The 9698-nt window shown below is 41.8% G+C and overlaps 1 pseudogene; it reads right to left on the reverse strand.

Moving 5' to 3' along the window:
• Positions 1 to 211: 211 nt before the first annotated feature.
• LOC122107648 lies at positions 212 to 1907 on the reverse strand (annotated as a pseudogene).
• Between the last annotated feature and the right edge of the window lie 7791 nt (positions 1908 to 9698).

The raw sequence follows: 9698 nt of genomic DNA on the forward strand, positions 1-9698 counted from the left end.
GTTGTGTTCTTATCTGGTGTCATAGAATGAATGGGAGCATTCCTTCCCTTTCTGTTTTATGATTAGTTTGAGAAACATTGGTCATATTTCTTTTTTAAAGTTCTGGCAAAATTCATCAGTGAATTCAACTGGGCTTTTCTTTATTTTTCAAGAAATACTTAATAAAAAGCTAGGTAACATATGCTTATCTAATATTAATTTTTACATTACTGCAAATTAAACAAAACATACTGCTTGCTGGCCCTGCTTTAAGTGGATACTCTCAGTGCAATTTAAAAAATACTGTAACTACAATTTCACAATGTCAGAATTTGAATAGGTGGTGAGTATTCTCTCTTTTTAGATTCCTTTGAAAAACATTTGAAGCTTGGGAAAAAGCTCCACATCTGTATTCCTCAACATCCTCTTGTAGTTAAGATTCAGATATCGGAGGCTTCAATTCAACCTTTTAGAGAGGACAGTCCAGCTCTCACGAGCTCATCAACCAGTAGAATGTTGGCGGCAATCACAGTGCAGCAGTGAAAAAACTGCTTCATCACACAATAGTCATCCCATATGCCTACCTCTGCTGCTACCATTGGCTCACCTGTGTTCAAGTCCACACCCACAAGTTGACCAGATTCTGAACGTCCTGTTTGAATTTTAACTAACATTTCCTGAAGATCAAAACCAGAGTTCTGGGTAAGAACCTTGGGAATAATGAGCAATGCATCAGCAAATGCCTGGATTCCATGTTGGGCCCTGCTTTTTATGCTTCGTTTGTATTTGATCAGAGCCTCAGCCATTGCCACGTCTACTGCACCTGGCACACACAGTGATCAGTAGCATTTTTGACAGCCCTTAAGCATCTCTTATTATATCTTTGATTTGAGTGTATGTGTGATTATTTGGTCCTTTGACCAATAATGAGACAGAACAGGGATTGTTACATTTCTCAATAAAGATGAACTTCTCTTCCCCCAATGTATACTCATAGGCAAGTCCTGTGTGTCTCAAACAGTCAGGATTTAAGATTTAGAGTTACCCCACCACAAGCGAGAGTCAGTCTCTCTATATTTTTTCTTTTAGCTCTGCACAGAGCTACAATGCCTTCTTTTGCATGAGCATCTAAGGAAAACAAGTTAATTGCCTTCCAGTTAATAACAATAAACCCTTTATCTGTATCTCTACAAACTTTCCTTTTCAGTTCTATTAATTTTTAAACTTTATCTTCAGTACATTTTCTTCAGCTTTTACTAGTTTTTCTCTATCTTCTGCACTCTTGTAGAAAAATCCAGGATTCATTTCTGTTCTTTCTTATCTAATGACACATCGCATGTGAGGATGTATGCATTTTCTACTCTATTCTTCATGTCAGGATGCTGTGTCCCATGACCCAAAACAAGTCCTTTTATTAAGCTTGTGTCCGTTTCAGATTTATGTTTCATTTTTATGATCTCAACCATGAACAAGTCAATAGACTCGTCTCTTTTGTTAATGGCCAAAATAGCCTCTGCTAAGACATCTGCTTGTTCAGCATGAACGTTAGTAGGGAGAGATTTTCTGTCCCCTTCTGTGAGTGTTTCCCTGTCTGCCTCTCTGTTTACTTTGATTTGTTCCAGTAATGGAAGGGCCTTTTCCTTTGCAGCTTCAAAACCTTCAGTGATGATGCTGGGATGAGGCTCCTCAGAAATGTAGAGATCTGCCTGCTTCAGCAGCTCTCCAATGATAAGGACGTTGGAAGTTGTACCATGACCAGTTGTGCCATTGTGAGCTACTCTTGCTATTACGGAGGCTGCTGGATTCTGAATTTGCATCTTGTGCAGCAGTTGCTGTCTTTAGTCCGCGTGATGTCTCCGGTGCCAGAAATGAGCATCTTCACCGTGCCCTTGGGCCCCGGGGTTGGTTCTTAGCACATCCGTGCCCATGTTAGCTGCCTGAGCCACCGCAGGCCTCCTCAGCTTTGGGGTTCAAGGTCTTCACAGCCATAGCTGCCACGCAGAGGAACAAACCAAGAGCATAGTGTCAGGTCCTAGACCAGCGCAGATGGTCCAGAAGCCTCCAACTGGGCTTTTGTTTGTTGAGAGACTTGTTCTTACTATATTGATCTCATTGTTTCTTACTAGTCTGCTTAGGATTTTTTTTTTAATCCTCTTGTTTCAATTTTGGCATAGATCATATGTGTCTAGAAATGTATCCATTTCTTCTAGATTTTCAAATACACTGGAGTATACATTTTCAAAATAATCTATAACGATCCTGTGGGTTTCAATAGTATCTGTTGTCATGTCTCCAATTATTTTAATTTGGGTGTTCTTTTTCCTTTGGTTAGTTTGACTAAGGATTTATAAGTCTTGTTTGTCATTTCTAATAACCAGTTCTTTGTTTCATTAATCCCTTATTATTGTTCTTTTACAATCTATTTCATTTGGCTTTGGCATGCTCTTGTTTTTCTAAGTCCTTGAGATGCACCATCGTCTTGTTTGAATTTCTTATGTTTAAATTTAACTAATCAGCTGGATGCCGGTGGCTCACCTTGAACTGAATTGCTGAAGGACAACACCCAGGCCCACAGTTCAAGTACCATGACCCCCCCACACACACACCAAAAAAAAAAATTAAGCAATCAGCCAGGCACCGGTGGCTCTCACCTGTAATCCTAGCTATTCAGGAGGCTGGGATCTGAGGAATGTAGTTCAAGGCCAGCCCAGGCAAGAAAATTGGTGAGACTCATCTCCAGTTAACCACTGAAAAGCCAGAGATGGAGCTGTGGCTGATGTGGTAGAATATGAACCTTGAGCAAAACAAGCTCAGGGATAGCACCCAGGCTCTGAGTTCAAACCCAGGACTAGGCACACACACGTGCATGCATACACACACACACACACACACACACACACACACACACACACACACACACACACACAAAGAATAACTTTGCTAGATGTAGTATCTATGCTGACAGCTATTTTCTTTTAGGGTTTATAACACCATTTCATAATCTCTTTGCCATTAGTTTCTGTTGAGCAGTGTGCTGTTGTTCTTATGGATTTGCTTTTATAAGTGAGTTGGTTCTTGTATAGCTTTCAATATTCTTTCTTTGTTCAGCATTTCTGGTATTTTAATGATAACACACTATGAAATTTTGTGGGAGCTTTTTTTATTATGTCTATTTGGATTTTACATGCCACCTATACTTGAATATCAGTGTCTTTTACTTGATTTGAGAAAATTTCTATTATGAGTACAGTGCATCTTGATCAGTGTCCCTCCTTTTATCATTCTTCCACATATTTCCACTTCTCACCCTCCAGTTATGTAGTTTAACTTTTACATAATTTACATTGAATATAATGACTGTATCCCTCCATTTGTATGCCCCTGCTCTCCTTACCCTCCCTCTCCAAAACCATGTTTCCATTTCTTAGTATTCATTGTGTTAAATGGTTTGTTAGTTGATTACAGAAGTTACACATCAGACTCTTTTCAGTACTTTCATGTATACCAAAACCATGTAAATTAGGTTGTGTGTGTGCATGTGTTGGTCTTGGGGCTTGAACTCTGTGCCTGGGCACTGTCCCTTAGCATCTTTTATGCAAGGCATAAAAGCCATAGTGCCACTTCCAGCTTTTTGGTGATTAATTGAAGGTAAAAAGTCCCACAGACTTTCATGCCCAAAATAGATTTGAACCATGATCCTCATAGCTCAGCCTCTTAAGTAGCTAGAGGTAAAATTGTAATCCACTGGCACCTGGCTTGGTCTTTTAATCATGTCCCAGAAATCTTTTTTTTTGGGGTCCGGTTGTGGGGCCTGAACTCTGGGCCTGGGCGCTGTCTCTCAGCTCTTCAACTCAAGGCTGGCGCTCTACTACTTGAGCCACAGTACCACTTCCGGCTTTTTTCTTTTTGCTTATGTGGTGCTGAGGAATCTAACACAGGGCCTCATGCATGCAAGGCAAGCGCTCTACTACTAAGCCAACTTCCCAGCCCAAGAAATCTTTTATTATTATTATTATTATTATTAATTACTTTCTGAATGCTGTTACTAACCTTGTCTTCAGGCTGTAACAGGGTCCTGCTTGATCTAATGAAGCTTTTTTTTTTTGTCGGTTATAGGGCTTGAACTCTGGGCCTTAGCGCTGTCTCTCAGCTCTTCAATGCAAGGCTAGTACTCTACCACAGCACCACTTCCAGTTTTTTTGGTGGTTAATTGGAGATATGAGTCTCATGGACTTTCCTGTCCAGGCTGGCTTTGAGTCATCATGCTCAGATCTCAGCTTCCTGAGAAGCTATGGTTACAGGCATGAGCCATCAGCACCCGGCTAATGAAGCTTTTCACCGAATTTTTTACATGATTTATTGAGCTTTTTATCTCCAACATTTCTGATTGACTTTTTTTCCAACTGTCTCTTTAATTTATACCCTGTATTATCTTCCTTACTCCTATAGTTGTTTTTCTATATTTTCTTAGAATTCTTTTTAAAATATTTATTTATTTCAGTACTGGGGTTTAAATTCGAGGGCTCACATGTGGTAGGAAGGCTCTCTACCATGTGACCCATGTCCTCAGTCCTTTTTGCTGTATTTTTTTAGAGTCTTGATTTTTATTTTTTTCTTTTTATTTTTTTTGCCAGTCCTGGGGCTTGAACTCAGGGCCTGGGCACTGTCACTGAGCTTCTTTTGCTCAAGGCGAGTGCTCTACCACTTGAGCCACAGCACCACTTCCACCTTTTTCTGCTTATGTGGTGCTGAAGGACCAAACCCAGGGCTTCATGCATGCTAGGCAAGCACTCTCCCAGTAAGCCACATTCCCAGCCCAAGTCTTGTTTTTTCAAAGGCTGGCTCCAGATCATTATCCTCCAACTCTTGCCTCCTGTGTAGCTAGATTTACAGGCATATGTCACCACATCTGAATTGTTTGTTGAGATAGGAGTTTTACTAACTTTTTACTCTGACTGGTCTCAACTACAGTCCTCGTCTCTACCTTGTGGCCAGCCCACATGTATTTTTCAATGAGCTTGCTCCAGCTTCACACTAAACCACAAAGAAGGGGCTGGAAAGGCGCTTCAGTGGTAGAGTGCTTGCTTTGCATACATGAGGCCCTGGGTTCGATTCCTCAGCACCACATAAGCAGAAAAAGCCAGAAATGGCACTGTGGCTCAAGTGGTAGAACGCTAGCCTTAAGCTGAAGAACTGAAGGACAGTGCCCAGGCCCAGAGTTCAGGCCCCACGACCAACAAAACAAACAAATAAACCACAAAGAAGAGACTGGGCAGAAGATGTAGCAATACTTGCTGTGTGTTCTAGAAAGAGCATGTAGAAACTTGAGCAGCAAGAGTAGCAAGCCTAGAGCCAACCTTCTCAGGATGTTTTCTCATACTACCACCATGCTTTTGCATTGAGAAGCAAAAAGCACTTTTCTAGCACCAGTCTACTATGTAGCTCCTAGATCAGCTAAGTTCAGACTACCCTCCTGTTCTGCATCTGTTTCTGTATTGAGTTTTCCGCACTATGCTTTCTCTTTTTCTCATTTTTTTCTCCTCTCACTTATGGAGAGTTTAGTTCAGAAAGCCAGAGCCTCTGGGTCTCTCCTAGTCTCTTCCCAATAATAAATTTCCCTGCAGTTCCTCTACCACCTTGCAGAGAAGCTGTTTTAAGTCTGAGCCACTTAAAAGATAGAAAATGTTGCTGTCTTGGTTCCACAAGCCAAAGGAAAATTTGGGCAGTTTTAAACTCTAGCCACAAAGAAGCTCAAGGAATTGTAAAGAAAGAGGGTAGTAAAGAAAGCCTTGGGAGAGGAATTGGGGGGAAAATGGTCTCCTCTGGATAAGAAAGGGTTTGAAAAGTAAGGATTGTCTTAAAATGTTTGTAAGTTTAAGTATGTAGCAAATGGCATGAGTATGTCTTAAAATTGGAGCTTATGAGTAAAGCTGGTCTAAAATTAAGTTAGCTGTGCTATACAGAGTCAGGATTGGTGCACTGATGTGGAAGATTTTTTATGTCTATCTGTTGTTGGGGAGAAAGGTTGGGCCTACTGCAATCCAGATGCTGGTTTAGTTAGAGCAGCCAGGTAGACTCACTGGCAGAGGTAGTTCTCTGAAATCACCGGGGACTGGATTCTTCTCATGAAGCAAGGTAGCCTTTGTATTAGGGAAAGTTTGGCCTGGGTTAGAAGAGTCTGAGGGACTGATGGTCTCCATGGATGACGACCCTGATTTCAGCTGTTGCTGCCCCCCTGGTTCTTATCCTCCTGATGTTACTGGTTGGCCCTTGTGTTTTAAATGCATTAATGTCATTCATGCAGAAGAGAGTTGGGACCATAAAATTAATGGTAATGCGGACCCAATACAACTCTCTCTCCCTATGGAGGAACTGAGTCAATGATTTGACTCAGGAACAAGTCAAAGGGTGGACCCTGAGATGAGGCCCCAGCTGGTATGATTCCATTTTGAGCTTTGCCTTTGTGTTAGGGATTTTAGACTTGATGGGCCTAGTTCCCGGAATGAAAAAAATGCATCTGGTCCCCCTCCCCTTAAAAACCTAACCCAGACTTGATTGTTCAGTTAAGGACTGACCCATAAAACAGATAAGTTGTAATCTGGCTCCAACTGGCAACACCACGTGCTTACGTAAACCCTGCCTTTTGCACATGCTTACGGTAAACTTCGCCTATTGGCTACCTGTGTGTGGTCTGGTATGACTGTACAATCCTTTGTGTGGTACGATCCCATTGGTCACCTGCACGTGACCAGGATCAACCTCATGGACTTTGCCTTTAAAACCAAAGAATGGGGGCCACTCAGGTCGCAGTATCAGCTCCTGGGCCTGTGCTGCGGCCCTGACTGGTCAGTGTAGGAACTTTCTCAATAAAGTTGCTTCCTTGTTAAAAAAAGAAAAGAAAAGAAAATGTTGCTGTCATGGCTTCTCTTTCAATTTGTAAATATTTAATGGAAGATTTTACATTTAGTCAAAAGATCTATTGGTTTATAGTGAGATGTTTGGTTTTTTGGTTTATTTTTTGTTTTGGCAGGGACTACTGCTTGCTCGTCAGGCATTCTACCACTTGAGCCATGTTCCTAGGCCCTTTGTGCATTGGATATTTCCAAAGTAGGGTCTCATTTTGAGCCCAGACCAGCCTTGGCTTTAATTTTCCTCCTTGTATTTTTTCATGTCACTGGGGATGAGAATGGTACAATGCCCAGCCATTGGATGATATGGAACCTTGTAAATTTTTATGCTCAGGCTAGCCTTGAACCTCAATCTCTCAATCTCTACCTCCCAAGTACGTAGAATTATAGGCTTGAATCTGTAATTCTTTCTTTCTCCATCCCCCATCTCTTCCTTCCCTTCCCTTTCCTTCTTTCCTTCCTTCCTTCCTTCCTTCCTTTTGTGACAATACTGAGGTTTGAATTTAGGGACTTGCCTTTGCTAAGCAGCACTCTATCAAAAGCCACACTCCAACTTAGTTTTCTTTTGCAGTACTGTCTTTGTCAGCTTTGGATATCATGATAACATTCACCTCATATAATGGATAATAAGGGCCTTTGTCTTCAGGACGGAATTGTTCAAAATTGTCTGTTTTTCTTTGTGTATTTGAAAGAATTATCCCGAGAAACCATATGGGTATGGGTCTAATGAATTCTCTTTTGCAAGAATATCTATTTTAGATACTCTTTAGATCTTGGCTTACACTTGTAATCTTAGTACTCAGAAGGCTGAGATAATCAGGAGATTATTGTTCCTAGAGGGCCAGGCAAAAAGTTCTTGAGAGACTCCATCTCAACAGAAAAAGTTAGGTATAGTAGCATGTGCCTGTCATCACAGATATGGAAGTGAATACAAATAGAAGCATTGTATGTAGGCTGGCCTAGGCAAAAACAAAGACTACAAATCAAAAGCAACTAGAGCTAAAAGGACTAGAGGCATGTCTCAAGTGGTAGAGTGCCTACCTGCCTTGCAAGGCCCCAAGTTCAGACTACAGGACTTCTCTATTTATGTGATATGTGTGTGTTATTGTTGTTATTGTCAGTTGTGGGACTTGAACTCAGGGCCTGGGTGCTGTTCCTGAGCTCTTTTGCTCAAAGCCTTGAGCAGATCTCAGCCTCCTCAGTAGCTAGGATTACAGCCATGAGACACTGGCACCCAGTTTATTTATGTAATCTTAATCTCAATCTCCTTGTCCACCAATCAAAGGCATATTTTGACCAGGTTATAGAATCTAGAGCTACATAAACCCTTGAAAATCACTACATACCGCATCCCTGTTCACATATGAAGAAACTGGGGCCTGCAGGTGGGGGTGATGATTTGCTTAAATCCACAGGCTGGTGAGCAGCAGCAATGGGAAGATCCTATGGTTGGTTCAGTGTGCTCATCAGCTCTCTTTGCTGCCAAAGTAAACAGTGGTAGCTTAAGAAACAGAGACATCTTCAGGCTAATGCAATAATTCCTCACTTGCTCTCTCATAAGAGACAAAATGCTTCTCTATGTACAATGTCACACAAGATTTCCCTCAATCCCTTCTAACACAGAGTAAAAACCAGAAAGGGCAGAGGATAAAAATAGAGCTAGCAACCTAGAATCAAAGGAGCAGAGGGACAACGTTTTGGCAACCCAAATCTGCTAAGAAAGAGAGTTGATCATCTTGAAGACCAGATCCTTCTGTTGGGCTGTTGGCACTTGGATAAAAGGCTCGACCGAAGGGGGCAGAAAACAAGTAAGCAGCTCTTTCTTAGCAAAGAGGAGGGGGTCAAGTCTTTTGATTTACACCCTGTGTTTTCTGTTTGTTTTTTTTTTTGGGGGGGGGGGTCCGGGCATGGGGCCTGAACTTTGGGTCTGGGCGCTGTCCCTCAGCTCCTCCGCTCAAGGCTAGCGCTCTACCACTTGAGCCACAGCGCCACTTACAGCTTTTTTCTTTTATCATGCTCAGGCATGCCAGGCAAGCGCTCTACCACTGAGCCACCTTCCCAGCCTCTGTGCTTTCTTTTTTATTGTTTTGTTTTGTGTTGACATTGGTATTTAAACTCAGGCCCTTGGCACTCTACCTTGGCATTTTTTGCTCAAGGCTGATGCTGTACCAGTTAAGCCACAATTCTGCTTCTGGCTTTCTGGTGGTTAATTAATGATGAGTCTCACAAACTTTCCTGCCTGAGTTGACTTCAACTATGACTCTCAGATCTCAGTAACTAGGATTACAGGTGTGAGTCACCTGCTCTTGGCTTCTTTTCAGTTTTGTTCTCTCACCAGAAAAAAAAAAGGAACAAATCATTCTTCAGAGGTCCAAAAGTGAGTTCCTAAACAAATGCAGTTAGATAAACTTTAGTTTGACTTATTCTGCTCTCTATTATGTCCTCAGGGATTCAACATCCCCTGGAAAATAACACTCGCATATTTGTTGAGTGAACAAAAGTAAGATTGTCAAATAATCTAATAATATGGGGAAAAATTGTTTTACAAGGCAAAACCTACAGAATAAGTAAGAGGACCACTAGAGGGCGCCCTGACGCAGCAGTTCACTGGCTGCAGGGCAGATTTGGTTCACATTCACAGATAGGAGAATCTTTAGGTTCCCCCAACACTTTACACACACTAGAGAAGCTTCCAAAGGGTAGTTTCCACCCACTCCTCTTCCCATCATATCCCCATTGGTGGCTCACACCTGTAATCCTAGCTACTCAAGAAGCTAAGATCTGTCTGATGATTGCAGTTTGGATCCAGCC

Source organism: Dipodomys spectabilis, unplaced genomic scaffold, assembly GCF_019054845.1.
Source record: "Dipodomys spectabilis isolate Male_0828 unplaced genomic scaffold, ASM1905484v1 ptg000052l, whole genome shotgun sequence".
Taxonomy (NCBI): domain Eukaryota; kingdom Metazoa; phylum Chordata; class Mammalia; order Rodentia; family Heteromyidae; genus Dipodomys; species Dipodomys spectabilis.